General features: G+C 39.4%; 1 pseudogene across 1 annotated transcript; it reads left to right on the forward strand.

Moving 5' to 3' along the window:
- Nucleotides 1–16,556: 16,556 nt before the first annotated feature.
- On the forward strand, nt 16,557–17,263 carry LOC308244032 (solute carrier family 25 member 16-like; annotated as a pseudogene). Its single transcript has one exon. The product of its transcript is annotated as a solute carrier family 25 member 16-like (transcript).
- The last annotated feature ends 235 nt before the right edge of the window (nt 17,264–17,498 follow it).

Genomic DNA, 17,498 nt, shown 5'->3' on the forward strand with positions numbered 1-17,498 from the left:
GAAATAATATAGTATATACAATTGCTATGCACCTAAATTTCTTAAGTTTGTGTAAAAATATGAAAAGTGCAATGCCACTAACTATAATTAAGACAAACAGGGTTACCACATTTCTCATGATATCTTAATATTTAGAGTATCCAAGAACTTTTAATGTTCCCCTTATTAAAAAACATTTTTTATAGCAATCCATTTCAAGATTCTTTTCTTGGAAACTTGAAATAAAAAAAATCAAGTCTTTAAAAATGTCAATGAGGTCAGATGTTAAAGCAGAGAGATAATGATTTTCCACAATTATGTATAGAAATATAACAGCAGGAATAAATACTATGTGAATGTCTAAAACCAGAAGGGAAAGAAAAACTTGGAAGATGTAGGAGATACTATAGCAGCATGACAAAAATAAGTAGACAGAAAGCAATCGTGCAACATTAGTAGAAAGATTTATTAACTGTTGCAGTTATTTATTGGTCTAGAACTGCCTTAAATCTTCCAGGGCCCATGACTTGGATAAACTGACTATGGATTGTGAAAATGTTATCTGCCAACAAAGCTTTGAAATAGAAATATAAAAAAGTCACATATATAATTTCAATTTTTCTAGGCATGTTAAATAAAATAAATGAAAACAAGTACAATTTATTCTAATAATATATTTTATTTAACCTATTTATCCAAAATATTATCACTTCAATATGTAATTAACATAAAATGTACAGAAACATTTCTTTATTTTTTGAAAAATCAAGTGTGTATTAACTTACTGCACATCTCAATCCAAACTAGCTGTAATTGAAGTGCTCAGTATTTACTAGTACATGTGGCTAGTGGCTAGCACAGCTCAGCACCTATACCATTTCTGTAATCACAAAAACATTATTTATTACGACTGAGGTTTGTTTTTTGCAAACAAAAGAGCCTACCAAAAATATAAATTAATTTAACAGATTAAATTAATACAGATTATCATTTTAAAATATATTTTTATTGATTTCAGAGAGGAAGGGAGAGGAAGAGAGAGATAGAAACATCAATGAGAGAGGATCATTGATCGGCTGCCTTCTGTATACCCCCCAATGGGGATCGAGCACAAAACCTGAGCATGTGCCCCTGACCAGAATCGAACCCAAGACTCTTCAGTCTGCTGGCGGATGCTCTATCCCCTGAGCCAAACCAGCCAGGGAAAATATCCTAATATATAAAAACCCAGGGTCCATAACAACCGACTAAAGTCTCCAACCAACACCTGAAGTCAGTTCTGCAGTCAGTGCTGTGTTGCCATGGTGACTCAGCACTGACTGCCGCCGGTGCAGGAATGGCAACCCAGCACTTAATGTAGAGGGGGCTGCAGATCAGGCTTAGAGAGAGGCCTGAAGAGATAGGCAGGGTCTGATCCGCAGCCTCTGTCACAGCTGTTGATCAGCCTTTGCCTCTCTCTCTCCAGGATTCACCAGCAGCCCTCTGTTTCTCTCCAGGCCTCCCTGGAAGCTGCTGATCAGCACCGCCTCTCTGATCAGGCCTGGAGATAGGCCCAGAGATGCTGACTGGCATAGAAACCGACCAATCAGAACCAAATCTGGGTGAACTGTGAGGAGCCAATGACTGCTTAGGAGGCGGAGCTTTTCACGCTGACTGGCATAGAAACTGACCAATCAGAACCAAATTAGCCTGGAGGGGAGGGCATTTTGGGGCCAGATCAGGCTGGCAGGGGAGGGCAGTTAGGGATTATCAGTCAGGCAGAGATAGTTAGGGGCAATCAGGATGGCAGGGGAGTCCCATTGGGGACTAGATCAGGCCGGCAGGGGAGGGCAGATGGGCCAACTGGGCTGGCAGGGGAGGGTCGTTGGGGATGATCAGGCAGGCAGGCAGAGATAGTTAGGGGCAATTAGGCAGGCAGGCAGAGAGCTAAGGGGCGACCAGGCAGGCAGACAGATGGGTTAGGGTCAATCAGGCAGGCAGGCAGGTGAGCGGTTGGGAGCCAGCAGTCCCAGATTGTGAGAAGGATGTCCCATTGGAGAGGGTGCAATCTGGGCTGAGGGGACACCCCCCGCCCCATGCACACATTTCATGCACCAGGCCTCTAGTTACATAGAAAAAAACACACATTGTAATGCTTGGAACTAAATACATTATAGCATTTTATATATTTTCCTTTATAATATATATTTTTTGCAATTATTTTCTTTATTTATTAAGGTATTACATATGTGTCCTTATCCCCCCATTGCCCCCCACCCCCACTCAATTTCTCACCCCCGTGGTGTCTGTGTTTATTGGTTAGGCTTATATGCATGCATACAAGTCCTTTGGTTGACCTCTCCCCATTACCCCACCCTCCCCTACCTTCCCTCTGAGGTTTGAAGGTCTGATCTATGCTTCTCTGTCTCTGAATTTGTTTTTGTTCATTAGTTTATGTTATTCATTATATTCCACAAATGAGTGAGATCATGTGATATTTATCTTTCTCTGACTGGCTTATTTCACTTAGCATAATGCTTTCCAGTTCCATCCATGCTGTAGGAAATGGTAGGAGTTCCTTCCTTTTTATAGCAGTATAGTATTCCATTGTGTAGATGTACCACGGTTTTCTAATCCACTCATCTGCTGATGGGCACTTGGGCTAATTCTAAATCTTAGCTATGGTGAATTATGCTGCTATGAACATAGGGGTGCATATATCCTTTCTGATTGGTGTTTCTAGTTTCTTGGGATATATTCCTAGAAGTGGGATTGCTAGATCAAATAGGAGTTCCAGTTTTAGTTTTTTGAGGAAACTCCATACTATTCTCCACAGTGGCTGCCCCAGTCTGCATTCCCACCAGCAGTGCATGAGGGTTCCTTTTCTCCACATCCTTGCCAGCACTTGTCGTTTGTTGATTTGTTGATGATAGCCCTTCTGACAAGTGTGAGATGGTACCTCATTGTCGTTTTGATTTGCATCTCTCAGATGATTAGTGACTTTGAGCATGTTTTCATATATCTTTTGGCCTTCCTTCTGTCTTCTTTCTAAAAGCATCTATTTAGGTCCCTTGCCCATTTCTTGATTGGATTGTGTATCTTCTTTTGTTAAGTTGTATGAGTTTCCTGTAAATGTTGGAGATTAAACCCTTATCGCTGATAACATTGGCAAATATGTTCTCCCATGCAGTGGCTTTCTTGTTGTTTTGTTGATGGTTTCTTTTGCTGTACAAAAGCTTTTTATTTTGATGTAGTCCCATTTGTTTATTTTCTCTTCAGTTTCCCATTGCCCTAGGAACTGTATCAGTGAAGAAATTGCTTTGGTATATGTCTGGGATTTTGCTGCCTGTGGATTCCTCTAGTATTTTTATGGTTTCCCGTCTTATGTTTAAGTCCTTTATCCATTTTGAATTTATTTTTGTGTATGGTGTAAGTTGGTGGTCTAGGTTCATTTTTTTGCATGTATCTGTCCAATTTTCCCAACATCATTTATTGAAGCGACTGTCTTAACTCTATTGTATGTTCATGCCTCCTTTGTCAAATATTAATTGAGCATAGTGGTTTAGGTCGATTTCTGGGTTCTCTATTCTATTCCATTGATTTATGTCTGTTCTCGTTCCAGTACCAGTCAGTTTTGAGAATAGTGGCTTTGTAATATAGCTTGATATCTGGTATTGAGATCCCTCCTACTTTGTTCTTCTTTCTCAGGATTGGTGCAGCTATTCAGTGTCTTTTTTTTTTTAATCCAGATGAATTTTTGGAGGGTCCATTCTAGTTCTGTGAAATATGCTGCTGGGATTTTAATGGGGATTACATTGAATCTATAGATTGCTTTGGGTAGTATGGACATTTGAATGATGTTGATTCTACCAATCCATGAACATGGTATGCTCTTCCATCTGTTTATATCTTCCTCTCTCTCTTTTTTCAGTGTCCTGTAGTTTTCTGCATATAGGTCTTTTACCTCCTTAGTTAAGCTTATTTCTAGATATCTTAATATTTTTGGTGTGATGGTAAATGGGATTGTTTTTTTGGTCTCTCTTTCTGTAAGTTCACTATTGGTGTATAGAAATGCCATAGATTTCTTGGCGTTAATTTTGCATCATGCTACATTGCTGAATTCACTTATTAAGTCTAATAATTTTTTGATGGAGTCTTTAGGGTTTCTATGTACAGTATCATGTCATCTGCAAATAAGGACAGCTTTACTTCTTCTTTTCCAATTTGGATACCTTCTATTTCTTCTTCTTATCTAATTGCTATGGCTAGCACTGCCAGAACTATTTCGAACTGGAGTGGTGAAAGTGGGCATCCCTGTCTTGTCCCTGTTCTTAGGTGAAATGGTTCTAGTTTTTACCCATTGAGTATGGTGTTGGCTGTTGGTTTGTCATATAAGGCTTTTATTATGTTGAGGTATGATCCCTCTATTCACATTTTGCTGAGGGTTTTTTCAAGAAAGGGTGTTGAATTTTGTTAAATGCTTTTTCTACATCAATTGGTATGAGTATGTGATTTTTATCTCTCAATTTGTTTATATGATGTATCACGAGTATTGTTTTGCGGATGTTGTACCATCTGATATATTTCTTATAGTGTGATCTATTACTCAAGTTACTTCAAAGTGAGAAAATTAAATGACATAACTAAATAATTAGGAATAAATAGCATAGTTACAGAATTAACTCATTTTCATGCTATCATTTCTCTCATTTATTCCTTAAAAATACTTACTGATATTGGTATTTGGGATATAATTTAAAATAGGGTATATTGCTGTTCTCTTATAATTTATATTATAGCAAGAAAAATAGGAATAAATTATACTAAAAATAATAAGACCTTTCTAATACTGAGTTAATGGATCATAGACCTAAATGTACAACACAAACTAAAACTTGTAGAAGCTAAAACAGAAGATAATCTAGGTGACTTTGGGTTTGGCAATGATTTGTTTTCTGATACAAGGCCAAAAGCATGATCAATGAAAGACGAGATTGATAAGCTAGACTTCATTAAAATAAAATAAAAAATTCTGCTCTGGGAAAAATAAAAAGAAACTGTTAAGATAATTAAAAGGTAAGTTATGAACTGTGAGAATATATCTGACAGAGGACTTGTATCCAAAGTATAAAAAGAATTCCTAAGACATAATAAGGATTCCTAAGACATAATCCAATTTAAAAATGGGCATACCATGTGAATAAATATCTCACCAAAAAACATGGATTAATGGCAAATTAGTAAATGGAAAAATGTTCGACATTATATATCCTGAGAGATCTATAAATTAAAACAAAGAGATACCACTATGCACCTATTAGAATGACTACAATCTAAACCACTGATAATACCAAATGCTAGCAAGGATGTGGAACAGGAACTCTCATTCATTGCTCCTGGAATGCAACAGTTGCTTTATGAGACAGGCTGGTAGTCTCTTACAAAATAACTTTGACTTACTAAATGATCTAGCAAGCTCACTTCAGATGTTTCTAGGAATCACTAACAAATGCATTAAAATCAATATGCACACATAACTTGCACATGAATGTTTATGTCAGCTTTATCCCTACCTGCCCCAAATTGGAAGCAACCAATAAGTAAGTGGATAAACAAACTGTGATACATCCAGATAATGTAATTTATTCAGCAATAGGAAGCATTAAGCTACCAAGCCATAAAAACACATAGAAGAACTTTATATGCATATTGCCAAGTGAAAAATGCCAATATGAAAAGGTTGCCTACTGTCTGATTCCAACTACTTGACATTCTGGATAAGGGAAATGTATAGAGACAATTTTAAAAATCATTTGTTGCCAGGATTTGCGGGGGTGGGGGTGGGGGAGTAGAAGAGCTGTACAGTTGGAGGACAGGGCCCATTTAGGGCAATGAAACTGTTCTGTGTAATATTATAATGGTGAAGGCATGACACTATGCTTCTGTCAAAATACAATGATTACAACACTGTAGAGAGCGCCTGGAAAAGCACATGGGCATTTCTTTAATTATCGTCAGCTGAATACAGTGGTGTCCGCAAAGCCACGTCCTGGAAACACGCTTTGCCGATGCCACGTTGGGCACCAGATGTAAATATTTCTCTCTTTTCCACATCCAGCGCAGCTAGAGAGCAATCCAGTTCCTGACTGGGGCAGCTGGGGATTGAGAAAATGAAAGAGACACAGAGATAGAAGGAAAAAGCTAGGGCCAGGTGGGACCACTGTCCTCTGACAGGGATAGGGACAGTGACCCAGAGCCAATACAGCTTGTTTATTTTATACAGCAAAAAACAGGAAGTTTTACTAAAAGTCAAGACAAAGAAGATTATGTGCATTCTTGGGTGGGCCTGAGTTTTATTCATTCCTGGTGCTTGGCTGGATTTAAATAACAAATCCCAACCCCTGGCACCTGGACTGAAGGTCAAGCTGACAACACTCCTGCCTCTGGCAAAGCTTGTTTCCAGGATGTGGCTTTGCCAACACCACTGTATTCAGCTGACAATAATTAAAGAAATGCCCATGTGCCTTCCCAGGCATTCTCTATACAACACAGAGTGTAAACCCCAATTTTGGACTTTAGTTCATAATATATATCATTGATATTAACAAGTATATCACACTAATACAAAATGTTAATAATAGAGGAAACTGTGTGAGTGAGAGAGGAGTTATATGGAAACTCCCTATTCTTTTTGCTCATTATTTCTATAAACCTAAAACTGCTCTGAAAAATAAGGTCCCTTAACTGTTTTTAAATGGTATTCACCATAATATAGGTTTGACCATATTACTGTGGATATTCACAGGAGAGAAGGTAAGCTATTACTTGTAGAAGATCATTTTCTTACTTAAAAATAAAAAATGAGTAAAAGATAATATGTCACATCAGATTTTGTGATCTCTCATGAAAAATACATGAGAGCAAAAATAGAAAAATCCTGCACAAGATTACTTTTTCTTTCAGAAATATGGGGTTTTTTTTTTTGGGGGGGGGAAACTTCTTATCATCCTGTATCTCCAGAAAATTTGGGGGAACTTTGAAGGGAAGGGGTGTGGATAGTCAAACAGCAAAATAAAGAAAACATTTTATTTTATGCTTCTGGAATCATCTTAATGATTCCTAAAATTACTGCTACCTCAATTTCTCTACAGCAGATTATATTTTATTTCCCGTAGCAGAGGAAAAATTAGAAATTTTAGAATACCCAGAAATAGAAGTCAATAATATATTTTCATGTGTTCTTTGTAATGTACCAAATGCTCAAGCACATGTGGAACAGAGAGTGCTCTGCCTGAGGGTAGAAATCTTCACCCACTTAAGTAGTCCTGGGCCCTGGTGCTGATGTTGCTCTTTGAGTGGCTGGGAGCAGGCAGATGCATCTGCCTGCAGACTAATAGCTAATTTAGGGAATGTGGACAAGAATTTTAGGAAGGACAGGAGATCTACAAATAATTTTATAGCTTTTCCTTGGTAATTTATAGTAACATGGTAAAATAGTCACAAATTTCCTTTGCCTTATTTGCTAAAACAGGGACATGTTTCTTCCTAAACTATGGAAATAGTTTTGGGTTTTTTCCCATTGATTTTTAGAGAACATGGAAGGAAGAGAGGGACAGAGAGAGAGAGAGACCCCTAGGTTGCCTCCCACACGAGCCCTGACTGGGGCCTGGGATCAAACCTGTGACCCAGGTATATGCCCTTGACCAAGAATCAAATCCGTGACCCTTTTGGTGTGCAGGTCAATGCTCTAACCACTTAGTAACAAAGGCCAGGGCTGGAAATAGTTTTGAGGTTTTTTTTCCTTTGTTCTCCTGGCTTTTTCCTTCCTGCTACATTGGACCTTTTGGATCCTTCTTCCCATGTCATCCCCCTAGGAAGGCACCTGCCAACCTTTGTCTGACAGGAGCACACATCCAAGCCAGGTCTGCAGACTGGGCTGGTGCCTCCTCCACCTCAGGGATGTGGGAGCTGAGGAAGAGGCTTTTAAAAAATAATAATAAAAGGGGAAAAAGGTAAAGTCCTTCTCAGATCCTTGAAAGCTGCAAGGTTTTGCTGATCTAGATTCATTAGAAATGTCTTTTCACATACTGGGACCAACACCCAGGCCGGCTGAAAGCAGAGACCCTCACAGACCCCAGGTGGCCTCCACCACAGAGGCTTGGTCAGAGACCCAGGCCAGTGGCTGCAGAAATCTGGGCAGCCACGTGGGGGAAGTTCTTCTCAGGGGCCATAATCCCTTTGCCATCCGGCTTTGAGTCCTCAAGCTGGGACTGCATAACGAATGCAATTTCAGTTTTATTTTTTAACGTTTTTTCCCCTCAAATGATTTGTAGCTGTGTGTGCAGCACTTTGTCCTAATATGTGGGCTCTACAATAGAAACAAATCTAATATGTTTTGGAGAGGAAAAAAAGCAGCTAACAGGATTTCTGCCCCCCCCCAAAAAAAGGAGGGCTAGTGGCTTTAAACAATAGATTTGTATATCCAATTTATTCTTTCAGAGTAGAGATAAGTTTACAAAGACCTCTGACTAATTGCGAAGGACACTCATTTTTACCTTTAAGAAACACACATTATTATGTGGATATGTCATACCACCTCATAACATTAGTGGCTTTTCCCCAAAATGCATGAAAATAAAGATGTAGGCATTCACTTTCATTATGATGTTGAGTAATACTTGGAAAAATACATAAATATTAATAATTTCACTATACAAAGCTAAAATATCCAAAAGCATCTACCAAAGAGTGAATGAATTGCATTTATAATAGAAAATACATTAAGCACCCAGTTTTTATTTAAATTTTATGTATCTGCTTAATATAGGGTTCAGTTTTATACTTTATTTTTAATTTATTTTTAATTTAAGGAAATAAATTAGATCACTAGGAATAGGAAAGAATAGGAGTATTTTGTTGCCTTCTAGAATCATAGAAAAAGAACTATTTAATCATCAATGTTTATTTTTACAAGATTAACTGTTAATTTGAACCCAACTCTGGTATCAAAATAGAATAATCATTATCTAAGTTAAAGAGGTGGACTTTTTGATTTTCCCATAAAAATATGGACATTATGAATTATTTAAAGAATAGAGAATATTTTCATTCTTTATAATCTGGAATTAATTATCCAATAATGACATTAGAACAGAGAGGCAAGATGGCAACCAGCAAGAAGGCAGGGAGGGAGAGTGTGTGAGAGAGTAAGGGAGCGATAGAGGTGTGTGTGGACATGTGGGGGTGTGTGTGTGAGTGAAATAGGGACAGTTAGATCCTGCAGGTCTTCCAAGGGGCTGCCAATCCAAGTGGTCTTAGACGGCAAAACCCCGCTGCCGCCGCAAACACTCCGGGGAGGCCACCGGTGGCACAGAGACCACGCCATCTTGAAGAACAGAACTGCTTGAAACTAGGATCTTAGCCTCGCCACCACCCAGTCTGGTCTTGGAAGTTAACCGGGACCCTACAGCCGCACTGGTAGAAGACCTGCCACCACAGCTGCAGACTCAGGGACACAAAGACTCCAGGCACCCGGCCACAGATTTCTGAGTCACAAAGCCAATCCCCCTCTCCTGCCACCCCCGTGGCAGCGGCATAGGATCTGCCAGACCCTGGCTGCACAATAGGGCTTCCTGCACACACACAGCAGCCTCAGCTTGACCTGACTTTGAGCCTTGGTGTTGGACACAGGAAGTTTGTTTCCCGTGACCAGGATCCGCACCAAGGCAGGGAGACTGCTGAATTTGACCCTAAGTGCACATCTTTGGGGAGATTGCTTTCTGGGACCAGATCCCGCACCCACTCAGGGCAGGGAGATAGCGCTGAATTTGAGCCTGGGGATGCAAACCGGGGAGTTTGTTTCCCATGACCAGACCCTGCACCCAAGCAGGGAGACTATGCTGAATTTGAACCTAAATGTGCTAACCCGGGGAGTTTGTTCCCCACAACCAGACTCTGTGCCGACACAAGAGGGCAGTGCTGAATTTGAGCCTGGGTGCGTGGACACAGGGAGTTTGTTTTCCACAGTGCACACCCATGTGACCGGACCCCACACCCACACTAAGTGGCAGTGCCACCTAACTTTGATTCAGGGCAAGCACACACAGAAGGCTGTTGACTGCAGGGCAGAAATGAACCTCCTGCCAACACTGTGACTGTGCAACCCGGTCTCCCAAGCAGATCGGGGACCCTGAATCTCCATGCAAGAGGCAGAAATGAGCACCAGTGACTAGACTCTGTTCCTCATTGTGTGCGCCTGGGATCCCTGATGCCCAGTACATTCACACTAAGAACCAACAACTCCAATTCTTGGCGCATGCGCACACAGGGACCTGATTGTCAGTGTGAGGTAGCACCAAGCAACAGAGACTGATACTTGATTCTTGGCGCGGACACAGGGAGCCCATGACCCCTGACATGCACTAGGGAACTTTGATTTTTGGCACACGCCAGCAGGTTCTCTGTTTCAATGTGGCGCAGGCAGGGTCCCTGATTCTAGGTATGCACATGAGGCCACACTAAGCACCTGTGACTCTGACCCCGGGTGAGCATGGCTCCCACCAACCCACAGCAACCACACGTCTTGGTGTCAGAGCTCTTCAGTGACACTTGGGCGGTGCAAAACTCCCACTACACATGGATCAGGCCCCCATAACTCGACATTTGAACCTTCTGATGATAGTCAGAATGGGGAGACAATGAAACAATCCCCAAAGGAAAGAAAAGGAGGAATCGCCAAAAAAGGAAATAAGTGAAATGGAAGCATGCAACATGACAGAAAAAGAATTCAGAGTAATGGTCATACAGTTCATACACCAGATGGACTAGAAAATCAACAATCTATGCAAAAATCAGGAAGAAATGAAAAATGATATAGCTATAATCAAAAACACCATTGAAGGCTTCAACAGTAGACTAGAAGAATCAGAGGACAGAATTAGTGAGTTAGAAGATAAAGTACAGAAACAAGCCCAATCTGAACAGCAACTAGAGAAAAAATTAAAAAGCAGGAGGAGAGCCTAAGGGAGCTTTGGGACAGTGCAAAACGAAATAACATACATATAATAGGGCTGCCAGAAGGACAAGAAGAGCAGCAAGGATTAGAAAATTTATTTGAAAAAATAATGACAGAAAACTTCCCTGATATGGGGAAGAAAAAAGTTACACAAGTACAGAGAATCCCAAGCAAGATGAATCCCAAAAGACCCACACCAAGACACACCATAATTACAATGGCAAATATTATTGACAAAGAGAGAATCTTAAAGGCTGCAAGAGAGAGACAGAAAGTTACCTACAAAGGATCCCCTATCAGATTATCAAATGACTTCTCAACAGAAACACATCAAGCTAGAAGGGAATGGAAGGAAATATACAAAGTGATGCAAAGCAAGGGAATGAATCCAAGAATACTCTATCCAGCAAGACTATCAATCAAAATTGAAGGGGAAATCAGGAACTTCACAGACAAAAAAAGGCTAAGGGAGTTTATCACTACCAATCCAGCAATGTAATAAATGCTAAAGGGAATGCTGTAAAAATAAGAAACAAAAAGGTAAAAAGAAACACAGCCTCAAAAAATAAAAATGGCTACAAATAAGTACCTTTCAATAACATTAAATGTAAATGGACTAAATGCTCCAATCAAAAGACATTGAGTGGCTGAATGGATAAAAAAATATGACCCATATATATGCTGTCTACAAGAGACCCACCTCAGAACAAGGGACTCACACAGACTGAAAGTGAAGGGATGGAAAAATATCTTTCAGGCAAATGGAAATGTAAAAAAAAACTGAAGTAGCAATACTTATATCTGACAAAATAGACTTCAAAGTGAAGGCCATAACAAGAGATAAGGAAGGCCACTTCATAATACTAAAGGGATCGATACAACAAGAGGATATAACCCTGGTAAACATATATGCACCCAATGCAGGATCACACAAATACATAAAAAAATCTCTTGGAAGATATCAAGAGAGAGATTAACAACAATACCATCATAGTAGGGGACTTTAATACACCACTGACATCACTGGATAAATCCTCTAGACAAAAAAAATCAGCAAAGAAACAGCAATTCTAAATGACTCACTAGATCAGATGGACTTAATTGACATCTTCAGAACATTTCACCCCAAAGCCGCGGAATATACATTTTTCTCAAGTGCACATGGAACATTTTCAAAAATAAACCACATACTGGGTCACAAGCAAAGTCTCCACAAATTCAAGAAGATTGACATCATGCCAAGCATCTTCTCAGACCACAATGGCATAATATTAGAGATAAGCTACAATAAAAACAATTCAAAACACTCAAACACTTGGAAGCTGAATAGTATGTTATTAAATATTGATTGGGTTACCAATGAGATCAAGGAAGAAATTAAAAACATCCTGGAGACTGATGACAATAAAAACACAACAATCCAAAACTTATGGGACACAATGAAAGCAGCCCTGAGAGGGAAGTTTATAGCTATACAGGCCTATCTCAAAAAACAAGAAAAATTGGTAGTAAGTCATCTAATGCTACAACTTAAAGAATTAGAAAGAGAGCAACAAGAAAAGCCCAGAGTGAGCAGAAGGAAGGAAATAATAAAGATTAAAGCAGAAATAAATGGCATAGAGACCAAAAAAACAATACGAAAGATCAATGAAACCAAGAGCGGGTTCTTTGAAAGTATAAACATGATTGATGAACCTCTAGCCAGACTCACCAAGACGCAAAAAAAGAGGGCCCAAATAAACAAAATCAGAAATGAAAAAGGCGAAATAACAACAGACCCCACAGAAATACAAAAGATTGTTTAAAAATACAATGAACAACTCTATTCGGACAAACTAGACAACCTGGAGGAAATGGACATATTCCTAGAAAAATACAACCTTACAAAACTCAATCAGGAAGATTCTAAAAATCTCAATAGGCTAATAACTATGGAAGAAATTGAAGCAGTCATCAAAAAGCTTCCAGCAAACAAAAGCCCGGGGCCAGATGGCTTCACAGGAGAGTTATACCAAACATTCAAGGAAGAACTAAAACCTATCCTCCTCAGACTATTCCAAAAAATTCAAGAGGAAGGAACACTTAAAAACTCATTCTATGAAGCCAGCATCACCCTAATACCAAAGCCAGATAAGGACAACACAATAAAAGAGAATTATAGGCCAATATCCCTCATAAACATAGATGCCAAAATCCTCAACAAAATTCTAGCCAATCGGATCCAACAGTACATCAGAAAGATCCTACACCATGACTGAGTATGATTTATCCCAGGGATGCAAGGATGGTACAATATCTGCAAATAAATAAATGTGCTACATCACATAAACAAATTGAGGGAGAAAAATCACATAGTCATATCAATTGATGCAGAAAAAGCATCTGACAAAATCCAACACCCTTTCTTGATAAAAACTCATAGCAAGGTGGGAATAGAAGGATCATACCTCAACATCATAAAAGCCATATGTGACCAACCCACAGTCAGTATCACATTCAATGGACAAAAAATAAAACCATTTGCCCTAAGAACAGGAACAAGACAGATATGCCCTCTCTCACCACTCCTGTTCTACATAGTACTGGAAGTCTAGCCATTGCTATCAGACAAGAAGAAGAAATAAAAGGCAACCAAATTGGAAAAGAAGAAGTAAAACTGTCCTTATTCACAGTTAACATGATACTGTACATAGAAAACCCTAAAGACTCCATCAAAAATTATTAGACTTAATAAATGAATTCAGCAAGGTAGCAGGGTACAAAATTAATGCCAAGAAATCTATGGCATTTCTATACACCAATAGTGAACTTATAGAAAGAGAGACTAAAAAAGCAATCCCATTTACCATCACACCAAAAAATTAAGATATCTAGGAATAAACTTAACTAAAGAGGTAAAAGACCTATATGCAAAAAAATAGAGGACACTGAAAAAAGAGATAGAGGAAGATATAAACAGAGGGAAGAACATACTATGTTCATGGATTGGTAGAATCAACATCATCAAAATGTCCATACTACCCAAAGCAATCTATAGATTCAATGGAATCCCCATTAAAATACCAGCAGCATATTTCACAGACCTAGAACGAACTCTCCAAAAATTCATCTGGAATAAAAAAAGACCCCGAATAGCTGCAGCAATCATGAGAAAGAAGAACAAAGTAGGTGGGATCTCAATATCAGATTTCAAGCTGTATTACAAAGCCACTGTTCTCAAAACAGCCTGGTACTGACACAAGAACAGACATATAGATCAATGGAATAGAATAGAGAACCCAGAAATTGACCCAAACCACTATGCCCAATTAATATTTGACAAAGGAGGCATGAACATAAAATGGAGTCAACACAGTCTCTTCAATAAATGGTGTTGGGAAAATTGAACACATACATGCAAAAAAATGAAACTAGACCACCAACTTACACCATACACAAAAATAAACTCAAAATGGATAAAGGACTTAAACATAAGACAGGAAACCATAAAAATACTAGAGCAGGGGTCCTCAAACTTTTAAACAGGGGGTCAGTTCACTGTCCCTCAGACCGTTGGAGGGCCAGACTATAGTTTAAAAAAAAAAACTATGAACAAATTCCTATGCGCACTGCGGGCCCGGGAGGAGTCGGCTGCTAAGCAGGACAGGCAGTGGCACCCGGCGGGCCGGATAAATGTCCTCGGCGGGCCGCATGTGGCCCACAGGCCATAGTTTGAGGACCCCTGTACTAGAAGAATCCACAGGCAGAAAAATCTCAGACATATGCCGAAGGAAATTCTTCACTGATACCGCTCCTAGGGTAATGGAAACTAAAGAGAAAATAAACAAATGGGACTACATCAAAATAAAAAGCTTTTGCATAGCAAAAGAAACAATCAACAAAACAGCAAGAAAGACCACTATATGGAGAATATATTTGCCAATGTTATCACCAATAAGGGTTTAATCTCCAACATTTACACGGAACTCATACAACTTAACAAAAGGAAGATAAACAATCCAATGAAGAAATGGGCATGGGACCTAAATAGAAACTTTTTGAAAGAAGACAGAAGGAAGGCCAAGAAACTTATGAAAACATGCTCAAAGTCACTAATTATCCGAGAGATGCAAATCAAAATGACAATGTGGTACCATCTCACACCTGTCAGAATGGCTATCATCAACAAATCAACAAATGACAAGTGTTGGCGAGGATGTGGAGAAAAAGGAACTCCCGTGCACTGCTGGTGGGAATGCAGATTGGTGCAGCCACTGTGGAGAACAGTATGGAGTTTCCTAAAAAAACTGAAAATGAAACTCCCATTTGACCCAGTAATACCACTTCTAGGAATATATCCTAACAAGCTAGAAACATATATCAGAAAGGATATATGCACAATTATGTTCATAGCAGTACAATTTACCATAGCTAAGATTTGGAAACAGCCTAAGTGCCCATCAGCAGATGAGTGGATTAAAAAACTATGGTACATCTACATAATGGAATACTATGCTGCACTAAAAAAGAAGGAATTCCTACCATTTACAATAACATTGATGGAACTGGAGAGCATTATGCTAAGTGAAATAAGCCAGTCAGAGATAAATAAATATCACATGATCTCACTCATCTATGGGAAATAATGAACAACATAAATTGATGATCAAAAGCAGATCCAGAGACAGGGAAGCATTGATCAGACTGTCAAACCTCAGAGGGAAGGTAGGGGAGGGTGGGGTTAGAGGGAGAGATCAACCAAAGGACTTGTATGCATGCGTATAAGCCTAACCAGTGGACAAAGACAATAGGGGGGTGAAGGCATGAGTGGGGGGGGGGGTTAGGAAGGTAATGGGGGGATGAGGACAAATATGTAATACCTCAATCAATAAAGAAATTAAAATAAAAAAAATAATGACATTAGAAACTTTTTACTTTGATCAAATGATTTGGATGTAAATAATTGCTTTGAGACATTATCTGAGAATCTGCCCTGCCCTCAGGCCTGTCGGTGCCATGTCAGTGCCAGCAAGGGCCATGGCCGTAGCCCTTGATTGGGAATTGGCGACTAAAGTGCCTAACTCTGCCCTGGTCCTGATGGTAGTGGCCCTGGCAGCCGCTGACCCCTTCCAGTGATGTGGCAGGAGGAAGAAGCCAGAGGCCCCACCACAGGCAGAGACTTACACTGGCTTGGCTCCTTCCTGGCCAGAGGTATTGCAAAATGCTGTGCTAAAACAATAGTTGCTTTTTTGGATTGAGTAAAAGCTTTATTATAAGCTCACAATCATCATTATCAACATTAAGGAGTAATTTCTGCATTGCCTGCTGTTCCCCAAAAGGAGGGATACCTTGGATTCTATAAAGGTAAGGATGCAATGATGATTCGAATTTTTTCAAATGCATTTTTATTGCTCTCAGAGCCGAAGAGAGAGGGAGAGATAGATAGAAACATCAATAATGAAAGAGAATCATTGATTGGCTGCCTCCTGCATGCTCTCTACTGGGGATTGAGACTGCAAACTGGGCATGTGCCCTGAGAGGGAATCTAACTGTGACCTCATGATTCCTGTGTCGATGCTCAACTACTGAGACACACCAGCTGAGCATGATTCAAATTTTTGATGGTGCAATCCAGTTTATGGTGGTTGAGCATTATAGAACGTTAATTACTACAAAGCTGGGAATTTCTGGTCATTTGCACAAATTAATGGCTGGATCATGGCAGGATAATAGCAGTTGTCTGTACTTACCCTCTTGACATGGTCAGAGCACACTTAACATTCTGGGTGAAAAGGGAACACACTTACACAGGAATTATTCAAGCATTTAAAACAATTTATGCAAAGGAAGGTGGTTCCTGGGATGTTACAGAGGCCTGATGCCTGCTACACTAAGATCGGCTCCCTATGTAGGTGTTTCATTTTTCACTTTTGGTACCTTTAAGAGTGTTGAGCTTTCCCATGCGCCCACCCTTTTTGGCAGACCTTCACCAGACAATCCTAATGTCTTAGTTTTGAAAACTTACATAAACTTACTTTGTGGTGGTGTTGCTGGAGTAATAACACAGACAATATCCTAACCATTTGATGTAACTCCTTGGCTAATGCAATTAGGAATTGTTCTTCCAGAATTTGAAAAGTTCCTTACCATGCGGGAGACTATGAAGTATGTCTATGGACACCATGGAAATTGGAAAAGCATTATATAGTGCTTTATCTCTGAACTACATTTATTGAATTCCATCTCAAACAGCGGCTTACAGCATATAAACTTATGAAGCATATTTTTCACCTTAACACAAAAAAATTGTGATTTCCTTTCTTTAATAAACTCTCAGAGGGAGAAGTAAAATGTTACTTTAATTTTGGGAAGAACATTACTTAAATAAGGATACTTACCCTGTCACAGGAACCACTGGTATTTTAATACTTGATTTTTGTTTTTTATTCATCACAAAGCAAAAGTGCTTACTATCCTTTTTGATGCCAAAAGTTACATAGCAGAACACAGAAAAAAATTCCTAGACTGATGCTGGCTAATGAGTTAC

The sequence above is a fragment of the Plecotus auritus genome, assembly GCF_963455305.1.
Source record: "Plecotus auritus genome assembly, chromosome: 3".
Lineage (NCBI taxonomy): Eukaryota > Metazoa > Chordata > Mammalia > Chiroptera > Vespertilionidae > Plecotus > Plecotus auritus.